This window comes from Erpetoichthys calabaricus, chromosome 3, assembly GCF_900747795.2.
Source record: "Erpetoichthys calabaricus chromosome 3, fErpCal1.3, whole genome shotgun sequence".
Taxonomy (NCBI): Eukaryota; Metazoa; Chordata; class Cladistia; order Polypteriformes; family Polypteridae; genus Erpetoichthys; species Erpetoichthys calabaricus.
The window spans coordinates 32,773,870-32,789,248 of record NC_041396.2 but is presented as its reverse complement, the minus strand read 5'-3'; the positions used below and the strand labels follow the sequence as shown (position 1 = coordinate 32,789,248).

Sequence of the window (15,379 nt, the reverse complement as noted above, 5' to 3'; positions counted from 1 at the left end):
AGTCACACAACTGGCTCAGATCTTCCAAGTAGTGTCTGACATTTTTTTTTATTTTTGCAATTTGAAAGTATGTTTTATTGTGTGCTCAGTAATATACAGTGAAATGTAAGGACAGTAGTAAGAAAACATTTTACTATGACTTATTAGTTGTTCTGCATAATATTGATGTGCTCCACTTAGATCATACTCAGTCTAGAAGAAAGGGGAGGCAGTGTGAGATACTGATTAAGACTTTGGGCTTTACACCCTGAGGTTGTGGGTCCAAATCGTACTGTTGACACCACTATGTGACCATGAACAAGTAGTCACTTCACTTGCCTGTGCTCCATTTAGCAAAAGAAATGTAATCAATTGTTTCTCAAATGTTGCAAGTCACCCAGGTAAAGGCATCAGTACAATAATAAATAAAAATATGAAGTGTTGAAAAAGATTAAAACAATATTCGAAAAACATTTCACAAAATATGCGTGCTTTTCAAACCAAATTCTCAACTTTGTGCTCTTTTAGCACAGTTGTATCTCATATCTCCCTTTTGTCTAAAGCTGAATCTCCTAAGGAAGTTTATGAGAAACATTTGAGGCAAAGATGATTCTTAAACATAAATGAAAATCTCTTTTAATGTCTAATGAGCCATCAAAATACAACCTTTGAAAAGTACAATGTTCCTGTGGGAAAGCTTGATTCAGTAAAATTGGTCAGCTGTGAATTTTATTTGTTCTTTTTTTTGCAAAAGGCCAGAATAAAGAGCTGTTGACTGGTGTTGTATCAAATCAGCTCCAGAGTCTTGTGCCAGAATTCATCCAGTATCACAGAGCAGGAAAATGGTCCTAAACTGACCCAAAATTCTCAGAGTGACACAAATCTGGTCTTACTTAAAGTACTTGTAAACATAAGTTTGATATGTCACTGTGCTCTGTGCAAAGCTATCTTATAAAAACCTGATTTTGTTACTCACATGTGGTACAGACAGATAGCCAGATTAAGCACACTATAATTGTCATGTAAGCAATATGACAAAAAGAAATAGAACAAATGGACACCGTGCGCAGTAAGACTGTGAGATGCTGTAACTGTGTACTATTTCTATCTGTTAAGTCAGCATGAAACTGTATCCTTGTTCAAGCATTATTGCCTTGTTTGGAATTGCATGTTCATCTGAAGGGGGTCCTGGACATGGAGAAAGAGTATAAAGCCTTAGAACACTGCCCGGCACACCTTCAAAACCAATGAACGGATGGAAGACGTCGACATCTGTTCCTGAAAATGCTTTCAGCATCTGCAATGATGACACCAATAGACTCTACTCCAATGGCCCCCACTCCCATCCATGTCTTGTCACTGGCTTCATTCGTCTTTGTACTATCTGCAGTGTAAGCTGACAATAAACAAAGCTATTTGTCCTACATGATTTCTTACCACCGTATCACTAAGGAGGGATATCGATATAGATGTGGGTTAGGTAACACGCCGCAATCACAAAAAGAACTCATTCCCAGGGAGAGAGCGCACCCTGCTGGATACAGTTTTCCTAATTTAGGAAATTACCCCTAAGTTCACTAGGATTTAAGATAGTTTGTGAGCTGTCCTAACACACTAGGACCTGCCAGAAGATGGTGTTCATGCAGAGATTGACACACACATCCCAGAAAAGACTGAATGTTTTGGAAATGCTGGACAACAACAAACTCATAAAAACCTATCCATATGATAGAGATGGAACGATTTTTGTAACAAATCTTGTATATGAAATGATCGATTCATCTACAAGGAGAAGGTATGTGCTGTCAGATGAAATTTAACTGTTGGTAACATAACATTTTTGGCCAGAGGTTTGCAATAGAGATGATTTGAGAGTGTCATAACCAACCATTTCTCAAATTTTGCACCAAACCAAATTCTCTTACAACATGTGAGGTAATGGGCAGATTTAAACATTTACCCACCACTTCATGCAAGCTGCATTCTTGCAGATTGGCATACACATCAAGATCGTTGTCCCAAGTAGATGATCACACATATGTCAATCACAATCGAAAGCACAGTATCAACACGCAGGTGCTCATGAATGCAAACAGCATATTACCCTGCATATAGGAGGGCCTGAATGGATGCTTGACGGTGAACTGTTACACAGGTCCATTGAGTGCTGCATTCCAACAAACCTCTGGAATATTTTTGTTACATTCTACAAACCTGGCAGACATTTCAAGAGCATAAAGAAAGCTTTGTAGATGATAAGGGTGAATCATTTCAGTTTTTAATTTTGAGTAACTTTGCAAAAGTTTCAATAATCTTGGTTTCGCTTTGTCACTGTAGCCCGCAAAATCAATTCTCTTCTTGTTTGCGTAAATGTGCTGCTGTACTTACTCACCTGTTCAGTGATATTAAACCTCCTATAGATTCAACCAACCCATATTCATGATTTTTAAAGAACATTGATAATATCTTTTCTGTGGAATACACAATGACATTAAAATTAATAAAATCAATACAAAATGTTTAATAAAGCATGAACATAATGAACAGACATTCAGTGCTCAACAAGACCCCACAAACCACAGGGTGAAAGATCATGGATGAGACTGCAGGCTTTATCACAAGTCACATATCAAGAGATCTGCTCCAGACATCAATCCACCACCCCCTCATCCAAACTCTTGTTGTTGGTGGTCAGCTTTACAGAGCAGTGAGACTTTCTTCATATCTAGATAAGGACATAGATGGAGTTCTGACACTCTGGGATTATCCTCCTGCTTTCTCTCAACTCTTTCCCATTCCGTGTAGCTTGGGTTAATAGCAGATCAAAGTATGCTTATAATTTGCTTCTTAGCACATCTTTATTTAATCAGGTCATAATTTCACATGAGAGACCTGAGCTGGAGAGGATCTCAAGTCAGCATAATATCAAGATAAAGTCTAAGGAAAAATAATAGCAAGATGGGACAAATTATGGTATTCTGAATTAAAGATTATAGAAGGATGGATGAGCCAAAGATCAGGTATGACTTTTGTGAAGGGGAAGCTGCTTGATCCAATTACTACACAGTATGGATATCTGAGAAAAAGAAAACAGGATTAAGTGGGTAGTAGCAGTCTCGATCATCAGAAGTTAAGTACAGTCTGAATGTGTGAATTTTCAGGCTCTTCCTGAAGACGGAAAATGATTCAGCACTTCTATTCAACGTCAGATGGTGCTTCACCACAGAAGGCAAAAGGCTGGAAAGCAACAGCAGACCACCTCCCTCTCCTCAATCTATGGCCTTATTAGGCACTGTGACATCCTAGCAGAACCCTGGTGGCTATGTGGTGTTTCACAGTGGTCTGGAGCTAGCTGGGAGCCTTGAATGCCCACATAAATTTTATTCCATTAAGAGTGGTAATTGGAAAACAGCTGATATACAGTGACTATAAAAATCATTCACTCCCTTGGAAGTCTTCATATTTTATTATCATACAACCAGTGAATTTAATTTGCCGTTTTTGACAACAGAAAAGACTTTTTAATGTCAATGTGGAAATAGATCAGTGCAAAACTGTATGAATGAATTATCAATTTAAAACACAAAATAATTGATCATATAAGTATTTACTCCCTTAAAGTACAGTATTTAGTAAATGCACCTGCAGCAGCCATGACAGCTTTCATATGTGCACAGGTCTCTGTCAGCCTCACACTGCCATTTTCTTCTCTTCTCCTTTGCAAATCTGAATAAGTTCTGTCAGGTTGCATGGAAATTGTAATTGAATGAATGGCCTTTGTTAAGTCCAGCCTACAAATTCTCAATTGGAATGAAATCTGGACTTTGCAGAACATTAACGTTGTTTTTAAGCTGTTCCTAAGTAACTTTAGTTTTAGCTTTTGTTGTCTTGCTGGAAAACAAATCTCCCAAAGTACAGATTTCTTGCACACTGCATCAGGATCTCCTTCAGGATTTCTCTTATTTTGTTGCATTCACTTTACCTTCACAAGCATTCAACGGGCTGCTTCAGCCTGATGCTACCACCACCATTTTTCATGCGCAGATGGCATATTTTTAATAATGTGCAGCATTCAAACATGGTGTTTAATCTAATTAGCAAAACGCTGGATTTTAATCTCATTGGACTATAGAACCTTATTCCAAATGACTTCCAAGTGCCTTCTGGAAAATTCAAGCTGAAATGTTATGTGTGTTTTTTAAGTTGGGTTCACTTTGCCACCTTCCCATAAATCTCTGACATGTAAAGCACCTGGGCACAATTCTTGTCTCCAACCTCAGCCACTGTAGGTGGTAACTCCATCAGAATTCTCAAAGGTCTCTTACTGGACTCTCACAATTGTTCATTTTTTGAGGACAGCCTGCAGTACCAGATTCAAAGCTCTGACATACTCTTTCTGTTTTTTATTAACTGATTTAACCAGACTCTGAGGATACTCAGAGACTTGGGTATTTCTTTTTCTGCACCCCAAGACTTGTGCTTTCAATCCCGTTTTCACAGAGTTGCATGGAGTCTTCTTTCATCATCATTGTGTAGGTTAAGCCACCATACTGATTCATCACAAGTTGTCTCTTCCAGATAAGGTACATTTATACTACAATCAAATGAAACCCCAAATAGATGACCTTCATTGAACTAATTCCTTAGTTTCTAACACCAATTAGCCACATCAGTGTGTCACATTAAAGGCTTGAGTACTTTTGCTATGAATTATTTTGTGTTTCATATTTGTAATTATGGGTAGCATGGTGGTGCAGTGGTAGTGCTGCTGCCTCGCAGTAAGGAGACCTGGATTCGCTTCCCGGGTCCGCCCTGCATGGAGTTTACATGTTCTCCCCGTGTCTGCGTGGCTTTCCTGCGGGTGCTCCGGTTTCCTCCCACAGTCCAAAGACATGCAGGTTAGGTGCATTAGCGATTCTAAATTGTCCCTAGTGTGTGCTTGTTGTGTGTGGGTGTGTGTGTGCCCTGCGGTGGGCTGGCGCCCTTGCCCAGGATTTCTACCTGCCTTGCACCCTGTGTTGGCTGGGATTGGCTCCAGCAGACCCCCGTGACCCTGTTTTAGGATATAGCGGGTTGAATAATGGATAATGGATGGATTTTGTAGAGATCTGCTTTCACTGTTGATCAGCTCCAAAAAGGCAAACTAAATCAGCTGTGGTTCAATGTTGTGTAACAATAAAACATGTAGGCACTGTAGATGATAAGAGGTAATATATGACAACAAGACAGCACGGAGGCAGACTAAGGTAAATTACACATGAGTTGCATCACACTGATAGCACAAGACTTCAATGCAGTGAGAATAAAGAAAGAAAAAAGTAAGAACTGGAGGAGGAAATGGCAAACTCACCTTCCACTGGATTGGCTTGCTCTTCAAGAATCAAAGGATCATTCCCTTGGCACAGCATATTTAAAAAAGAAAGAAACAAACAAACAAAGAAATACATAAATAAATAACTGTGAACATCATAAAGGCATCGTAGATAGTGCTACTGACTCACAAGTACCAATGCATGTGCTCAATTCGTAGACCAGCCACTGTCTGTGTCTGCCTGTACCCACACTGGGTTTCTCCTTCTTTTCATCCACATCCCTAAGACCTGCAGGTTAGGTTGATTGGTTACCATACTCTGTTATCATACTGTATGGGTAAATTTGTGTGTGTGCATAAGTGGATCCTGTGCTTGACTGGCATATTATCTAGTGCTGGTTCTACTCATGCACCTGATTCCGCTAGAATCGACACTCCATTACCCAATATTGGACTAAGCATGTTCAAAAAAGGAATGTATAGATAAGCAAATTGACAAATAAAGAGATTAGAAAACATTTTCTTTGTTAGCAGGACTTTAAAAGTTTACAATAGCATTTTCATAATTTATTATGGCACCATCTACACGGGGTCATAAATGAACTGAAAAAGTTGAATACGTGTTTACACACTAAAACATACACATAGATATCTTGAGAATTTAGAAACACATGGAAAATGCAAAAGATGAAGACAAAATATTTCAACTAAATGGTGCCATACACACTTATGACAAGCGGATTTTTACAACAGATTGAATAAAAATGCACAATAAAATAATCAAAATGCAATCAATACAGGCATTATTAAAGGCATAAAGCTAATTGCTGAAAATGAGCGAGAAATGTTAAATGAACTAAATACATTTTTAACCTGCATTTCTCTATAGCCGTGGCCAAAAGTTTTGAGAATGACATAAGTATTGGTGTTCACAAAGTTTGCCACTTCAGTGTTTTTTTAGATGTTTTTTTCAGATGTTTCTATAATATACTGAAGTAGAACTACAAGCATTTCATAAGTTTCAAAGGCTTTTATTGACAATTACATTAAGTTTATGCCAAGAGTCATTATTTGAAGTGATGGTCCTTCTTTCTTTTTCAAGACCTTTACAATTCACACTGGCCTGCTGTCAATCAACTTCTGGGCCAAATCCTGACTGATGGCAGACCATTATTGCATAATCAATGCTGGGAGTTTGTCAGAATTTATGGGTTTTTGTTTGTCCACCCGCCTCTTGAGGATTGACCACAAGTTCTCAATGGGATAAAGGTCTGGGGAGTTTCCTGGCCATGGACTCAAAATTTCAATGTTTTTTTCCCTGAGCCACTTACAGGTAGTTATCACTTTTGCCTTATGGCATGGTGCTCCATCATGCTGGAAAAGGCATTGCTCATCACCAAACTGTTCTTGGATGGTTGGAAGAAGTTGCTCTTGGAGGATGTTTTGGTACCATTCTTTATTCAGTTAGTACCTATTCTTTATTTAAAAAGATTTAAACACACTAAAGCAGTCAAACTTTGTGAAAATTAAAATTTGAGTCATTCTCATAATGTTTGGTCATGGCTGTAAAATAAATGGCTTAACTTGAGAAGAAGGAAAACACAAGTGGCAGATGGGCTGTAGAAATGAGATGCTTTAAATTCTAACAGACAATGTGGACAGGGTGTTTAATCAGAAAGAAAGACATTGCCTTTAAACTATTACTAATCATATGACAGAAATCACTTTATTTTGGTAAAAGTATTTGTTCCAGTAGATATGCAAATGTGTTGAAAATGGAGCAGGTTTCAGAATGCCACACATGCCAGATAAGAAACTTCAGCGGTCTGCCTAGAAATAGATCTCACCCACCCCAGGCATCCAGATCCCAAACTCAAGAAGCAGGCTTTCAGACTTGCTCAAGCCCAAAATGGAGCACTGACTTTAAAAGTGCAAAAATACTCGACAATGTCCCAATGTTCCAAACACACAAAAATGCCCTTTAAAACAGAGGATGACTGCAAATCATTTGGATTGAAGGGCAAAAGCAAAAAACAAAAATCTTAAATTCAAAAAATGTATCAACACTAGAATCACTACCAAATTTTGTTTCCCATGATCACCCTATTTTTCTCAGCACACATGAAGAAAATCATATGTCTTTATCAGTGCGCCAACTGCCCACTGAGAGTTGTCTTTGTTTTGCAAATGTGTCAATTAGCGGCACTCGCCCGTCACCCAATCATCCAGTCGTTTGCCTTTTTTGACAATTTCAGTTTCTGATTATTACCGCCAGCCCAAAACCTCTCCCTTACAGCTCAAGTCTGCATTGAAGATTTTATATAGCAAAGATTTGTAATGACGTATATAGGTAATGATATTTCATTGTTTGAAATACATACATTTCATGTGTGTTCCATGGTGGACCTAAACACCGAGTGTAAGCGTCAGGAGGGGCAAACGGCTGGCTGAACGAGGGGTGGGTCAGTACAGGTTCAGCGCTGCTGACTGACCCATTTGCAAAACGAAACAAGTTATTAGCAGGCGGTTGTTGCAATGATAAGGACATATGATTTTCTTTGCATGTGTTTGGGGAAAGTAGGCTTTTCAGTGAGAATGAAATTCAAGTGTTAAAAAAAGAAAGAAGAACAAAAATGTCATGGAAACAAAAAACTGATATGCCTAAAAAGTTAACCCAAGGCAAACAAAGGACATATGATATTTTAATACAAAACCTATAAACCAAATGCAAAAACTAATTAAACCAAAAAAAAAAACAACAATACTCATAAGACTGATAATCTACAAACTTTCAATGATGATCTGCTGGAGCCATCTCTTTCACTTGAATATAAAAGCCGAGGGGTGGTTCTTCAAGCTATGATGTCACAGTGGACCCGCCTCTTTGGGTTGCACCCACACAACACAAGGAGTGCAATAATAAATTAAGCATAAGCCAGGGAAGAAATCCCAGCTGTAATATAGCACTCCAGCAACCAAGAAGGGAGACAAAATCCCAGAAAATATGAACCAGTAAGCATTTCTCCTGTATTGTTTTTTTTTTTGTTGTTTATTTCACCTTATACAATTTCTTGTATTAGGAATTTGATAGTTTTTGCATACCCCTTGGGGTCAGAGCGCAGGGTCAGCCATTGTACAGCGCCCCTGGAGCAATTATAGGTTAAAGGTCTTGCTCAAGGGCCCAGCAGAGTAGGATCTCTTTTTGCAGTGACAGGGATTCGAACTGGCAAATCTTTGGGATACCAGCGCAGATCCTTAGCCTCAGAGCCACCACTCCGCCAATTGTATAATATCATGGACGCTATTATAAAAAAGTCATCTTATATTGTGGGGTAAATATTCAATTTAACAGCCTGTGGTGGATTGCCGGCTTTCGATTCCGGTTCTCACCCCCAGGCCGCCAGGAGGAGCTCTCCCAACAGCGTGAACGTTCCCCGAGTTCCAGCAGGGCCTCATGGACTATGTAGTTTTTATACGCAGCCCTGCTGGATACCTTGGGGGCCACCAGGAGTCGCTGTAGGGAGACTCGGAGGCTCTTGTGTGCCCTATAACCCGGGAGTACGTCACGGTCACGTGACAGGAAGATACGCTGTGCTCCCGGGTTGAAGAAAAGGACTGTTTACCCTGACCCGGAAGGGATAAGGAACTGTGGACGGATTGGACAGGAACACCTCCGGGTCAGAGTGTATAAAAGGAAGATGGGAAATCCCAGACGTTGAGCTGAGCTGGGTGGAAGGGTGGCAATGCGTCTGGGAGTGTGGAGGATTGATTATTGTGTATTGTTTAGTGATTTATTATTGAGTATTGTGGAGAGGAGGGTGCTTTGTGCACTTTATTATTAAAATAAATATTCATATTTGGACTTTAACCTGGTGTCTGACGTCTAGTCTGAGGGTTCAAGGGGTCATGGAGACCTCTATCTATCACAAGCCATATATGATTCGAAAAGAAAACATTCCAAAAAATAAAGAAGATGTCAAATTCAATCCATGTGACAATGTTAACTTAATGCAATATAAAGCTTTTGGTATGCTTCTCCAGCAAAAGTTAACTCAGTAGCTAAAAACTGTCAGTTGTAGAACTAAATTGTAAAACTGAATTTGAAACTGGTCATTAAACAAGATGTGAAGAGTACAGAGAAGAGGAGTCTTCTGTAGTCTGATTCTGATACACGTAAACTTAGCAGATGTCACCAGAATTGGAAGAACAGCGGAACAGTTCAAAAACCGGGAAATCTTCAAAACTCAGCAAACATTTGAAAATGCACTTCACGACAGACAAATGAAAAAGCAGGTTGGAATATTTTTGAAAATTGGAAAATCACTAAGGAGTTGCATGCTAAATGAAGGCTTAAGACTCATCAGTGACAAAAACAATATGGCAGAGGAAAGCAGTATCACTGCTGGACATGTCCAAATGTGGCAAGTCCCACTTTCTACTGTGTAGCTCTCAGTTTTGGTCTATATTATTAGACATTTTGCACATGTGCCCACTCGGTTGTCCTGAGACTTACAACAGCTACAGCTGAAACACTTTTTGTTTGTTTTTCCAACACTGCCTCATCTTTGCTGTAAATCCTCTTCATCTGTCTATTCTGACTCAGGTACAATTAAGAAACAAGAAGGAATGTCTGACTGTCACTTTCACAGCTATACAAATTGGTATATTGGTCATATTTTGACTGAGTATGTTCAACATTTAAGAATACTCGATAAAGTAAGTCCTTAACGTGCAATTTTCATGACGTTATCAACTAATAATCACACTCTTGGTTCTCAAAGGGAATCATATAAGTACAGTGTTGTCTTCCATGATGCGAAATTGGTTTTTTTCAGTTAATGTAGAATATCATAAAAATGGAATATATCTTTATCAAATCACATAGAATAAGTAGCTATTCAAAATATCCGTACTCACAAGATGTTATTCAATATGCACAGACTTCTGTTTTAAAGTGGATGCATTAATGATTTAACTGAATTGAATTTATAAGGTGTCATGCATGTGTGCATAGGGGACAGCTAAAGGTCCCTAGAGACTGTAATTCTACCACTGCTCCAGTGGTTGGCGCTGTGTCTTAATGCTGTTCCCTCTTACTCCCTCTCCAGACCAGATGATTGACAGTTATAACACCATTGATGTTACTTCCGGTGTCCGTCCACCTGGATCCGCCTCTTCCTATCAGAGGTCACAAAACCTGAAGATTCACCATATTGAACTCGCGTTTGCAAAGATAACTTCACGATAACTACATACATTCTGTTTGTTTTTCCAAACCCAGTTATATGGGGTGACCAGGCTGATACCCCAATTCTTTATCATTGTCATCTGTATCTCTTACAGAATTTTAAAAGCCTTAAACTCATGCTTGGACTTGTGTCCTAACATTGATGTTAGGTAGAATGCCTAGAGGGGCCTGGAACCCCTGCAGATTTTTTTTTCTCCAGCCGTCTGGAGTTTTTTTTTTTTTTTTTCTGTCCTCCCTGGCCATCGGACCTTATTTTTAAACTATGTTAATGAGTGTTCCCTTATTTTAATTCTTATTTATTTTGTCTTTTTACTCTTTCTTCATCATGTAAAGCGCTTTGAGCTACACTATTTGTATGAAAATGTGCTATAGAAATAAATGTTGTTGTTATTAGCTGCAAATAAAAGCAAATTGGTTTTAACAACAATATTAATTACAGGTTCATTTGAGCAGCTTGGTATATTTTGGATTCATCATTATGGATAACCTGAATTGTGATCAGCACATATTGATTGTTGCTTTGAAGGTTCACTTAACCCTTTATCTCCTCAGACATCGTAGGAATACGTGGAGGTCTCCATTGATCTTCACCAGCTTCTAGAGATGCACAAAGGATTCTATCAACACTGGCTGTTTAACATCCCTATGTCAATGTAGAAGGGATGATGGTATTTGTTTTATGATATGAATTCCTTTTTCCTTTCAATTATTTTACTTTAAATAAAGATTAGATTTTTGTTAATATTTATAATGAAAGATCAAAATGGTAAACAATAAAAACTTTTTTTAGCCTCTCCCCCCCCATACTGCTCTTTTATACTAAGGGTGTGTATATTAGTTGAGGGCACTGTCGGACTATTCATAATGGGTAAGGTGTTATGCAAGTTATGTCCAGCAGCCAAGAATCATAAGAGACATAATCAAAGTCGCAAGGAGTACAAAGAGGTCAAAAACTGAGAAAGAAAGCAAAGAATTTTTCCTGAAAAACAACTGAAGGCTTTTGTAATCTGTTTGATCAGATAAGGACCTTTTATCCTGTGGTGTCGTGATTGTCAGGCTACAAGCTCTAAGGACACACAAACTCTGGGACGGTCCTAGCAATAGGAATCAACAATGGCATCATCAGAATGGTAACAGCCCAACTCACAAAGCAAAATGCAAACTATAAATATGTTTCAAAAAGAAATTAACACAATGGAAACCTTAGGAAATAAAATCCCTCAACAGAAGCAAACAATATTCAAAATAGGAACCTCTGACGGAGGATTTCACCTCCCTCTGGTCTAAAACCTAACAATAATAATAACATTAAAAGCTGATTCTACATGTGTCAGGTCCTAAATCTGTCTGGTCCACAGATCTCTTCAGTCATCACTTCACCTCATGTTTGGGAAAACAATTTTTCATAAGATGAGCGTTCTTACCTTCTTTGTTGTCTTTATTCCTGCATTTCTTTTTAATGTGACTACATGCTGCCCAACAGAAATGCACCAGGAATACAGTTGTTATTCCACACCATACAGAGATGCTTCTGCATTGTTTATCTTGTATGGATGCTGCATTAAAAAATAAAAAGGTCAAGTTTGTGAGCTGCCAAAACACTGAAGTTACATAGAAAGAGAATTTGTGATTGTAAACCACCGGACACCTAAGGTCCTGGGAAATCACAACATCTACAGGCATTCCATTACTTCTCCTTTGTTTTACCTGCTTACTTAAATCAGGGGCTCCAACTTTAGAACTGGGTCGACTGAAATCAGACACCACATCATACAAAAAGGAAACTAAAAATCCTGAAAGGACGAACATACAAGTAGGGGCTTTACATCAAGCCTGCAAAGGGTACTTCACTCACCTGACCTTTTTATAATGGGAAACACAGAAAATGAAAATGATAAGAAACAAGGATAAACATGGGAAAGATCTGAAAATAATGGCCATCAACAATAACCAAAAGCACATGGCCAAAAGATCACTGCCAAAAAAAACTTACACTAGAATCTTCTCAGAGGCCCATTGAAGCTTTTACTTTGAGAAAGAATGAATTTGTTTAATAAATGGATCCAATATATGCACACCACAAGTTGTACACCACCATCTTATATAGATGGGAATAAATTGTTATGTTTCAGCCAAGACTCACCACCCACTGGCAAGAGTTCAAATGTGCCTTTTTATGTTGGTTTTATTAATTTTTTATGTTAATGATGTCGACCATTTTGTTTCTTTATATGAAAGTATCTTTTTCTATGTACCATGTATTTACTTGGTAGTCACTCAACAGACAAGGCCACCTGCCCATCACCATCCAGAGAATGCTGTCAGCTGTCTGAAGGCTGCAGAAAACTCACAGTCGCTTACTGTCCCTTGTGGTTCATTGAATACAAAGGTGCTACTGAGTTTTGTTGGATTTCTGATTAACTTTGTGCTTCTATAGTTTTCTTGAATTTATGAGCCCTTACTATTTTTTTTTGACTGTTCTTTCTATTGTGTGTTGGGACGTTGTTTGCTAAGGAAATAACCTATTTCAGGCAAACTCCTTTTGTCTTTTATGCTCTTTGGAACTTTGATTATTACAAAGCATTTTTTTTATAATAAATATTTTTATTTATAAATATTCCAAATTTGCCCCCCACCCCTTGTTTCTTGTCAGGGTTTGTTGGTTTTCCCTTTTTAGTGGGCATTTTGAGTTACTCTGACTGTTAGGAACTTTCTGGTTCATAACAATAATGACATGATGCAACATGTGACCTCTGTGTTATGTGGCTGGCAGCAGGCATAGTAACCACAAACAGTATGGCTTTGGCCAATTAAAGATTGTCACTAAATGACAGTGACCATCTTAAAAACAGAATGCAAAATGGCATCACTAGAAAAAATTTAAGAACTATAAACATAAAGAAAATGTACAGGGAAGAAGATACCAAAATGACAACTAATGCTCCCACAAGTCGGATGACAAAAAACATGCCCAAAAATGGCAACATTCAAAAATGGAGGAAAAAATAACAAATGTATAGATAATCTATATTAGTCAAAACAGATGTTTTACCATGAAACAAGGCCCCAACGAGGGGAAAATGGCCACATACTGCTGACAATGACCACCTTGTCACTAAACTAAACCTCTGTGCAGTCAACATATATTACACGAGACAAGGTTAGGTTTCCAGCAAGAAAAAAATAAAAGAAACAACAGCAACCATAAAACTATGCTGCTAATGAATGAAAAAATGTTAAGGAAAAAACAATTTAATTTAGTCTGTAGATGGGCTTGATTAGTAACTTCTAACCAATTTAAGGCAAGTAAATTCTGGGTTCCTAGGCGTCTGTTTCAGGAGAGGTAAGTCTGTTCAGGTTTGGGTTTCTTTTGTACTTATGTTTTACATATCCTTCTCTACACTTAGTTATTATAATTGTTATAATGTTGATTTTACTAATTCAACCACAGGGGATGCACAAATGAGGGTGTTTCTTCATGCCAGTCCCAAGTTATGTGAGGAAGGGCATCCGGTGTAAAATATTGCCAGAACAATATGCAGACAACAATATCCATATCGGATCCATCGAGGCCCAGGTTAACAATGGCCATTGACAGTACTGTTAGCCAACAGGGTGCTGGGTGAAATTTGACTACTGTTGGCTGAAGGAGAACAAAAGGGGGAAGGCATGTCTGGAGGCAGGAGGAGCGGAAGAAGGTTAGGAGAGCGGAAGTGAGAGAAGGAATGTTGGATGAATGTGGTGGAGAGAGGACATGCAGCTGGTGGGTGTGACAGAGCAAGATGTAGAGGACAGGAGATATGGGAATAGATGGTCTGATGTGGCAACCCCTAATGGGAGCAGCCAAAAGAAGAAGATAAAGTTGATTTTACTGCTTATCATTGTGTTTTAAATCTAGCAGTACACCCGCCTCTTCTTTTTTTTTTTTGCCTGCTACTGCATAGTTTCATTCTGTTTAACGAGTGCCACCCCTTGCTTTGTGTTGCTAATTGCTCTGTGGCTCTCAACACCTGGGTAGTCTGGTCCAGGCTCTGGTGTTGTCACTTCTGGACTGCAACTCGTTTCTGGCAGGAGTACCTGCATGTGCTACTAAACCACTGCAGATAGTCCAGAATGCAGCAGCCCGTCTCGTATTTAACCAGTGAAGACAGGCACATGTCACTCCTCTCTACACTACAGAATAGTCAACGGGTATCAAATATCAGTCCAGACTCTTTTCATGTGTAGCTGGTGGAATGAGCTGCCCAAGGATTACGTACTGACTTGACAGGTTTTATTGATAAACTAAGCTGAAAAGAGTTAATAGATGAACAAGCTGGGATAACAAGAAGGTCAATCTTTGCCAGGATGAGCAGAAGATAGAGTTCCTTCATTCAGGTTGCAATATCAGTGAGACATGCAGAGATTCTAGCCGATACCGTGTGGTCTACCAGAGGGAATGACAGATATCGCTGTGTATCATCAGCATAGCACTGATAAGAGAAACCTGGGACATGATGATTGGGCTTATTGAGGAGGTGTCTAGAGAGAAGAAGAGAGGGCCCAGCACGGATCTATGGGGAAGTTCTGTGTTTATCTGATACACTTTTGACATCTCTCTCACCAGAACACACAATAGAGAGCCTAAGAAAAGGTACCAGAGAGGTACTTCTGAGTGATGCCATAGGGGAACCATTTTTGTTCCCTAAAGACTCATCTGCATGAAAGTTCCAGAAAGACCTTTTATTTATTTAGATTCATAATAGTCTTCACACAGTAAATGACCATGAATAGATGTTAACAGAAATACTGAAATACCAATGACTGATCATTTCAAAAGGGCTCTTTCTGCACATGTACAG

The 15,379-nt window shown here is 38.8% G+C and overlaps 1 long non-coding RNA gene across 1 annotated transcript; it reads right to left on the bottom strand.

Annotated features, from left to right (window-relative positions):
* Positions 1–2,703: 2,703 nt before the first annotated feature.
* LOC127526919 (uncharacterized) lies at positions 2,704–12,505 on the bottom strand. The gene is made up of 3 exons (XR_007934312.1): positions 11,963–12,505; positions 5,330–5,374; positions 2,704–3,055 (listed from the first exon to the last, which is right to left on the bottom strand). It is a non-coding gene; the product is annotated as an uncharacterized LOC127526919 (long non-coding RNA).
* Between the last annotated feature and the right edge of the window lie 2,874 nt (positions 12,506–15,379).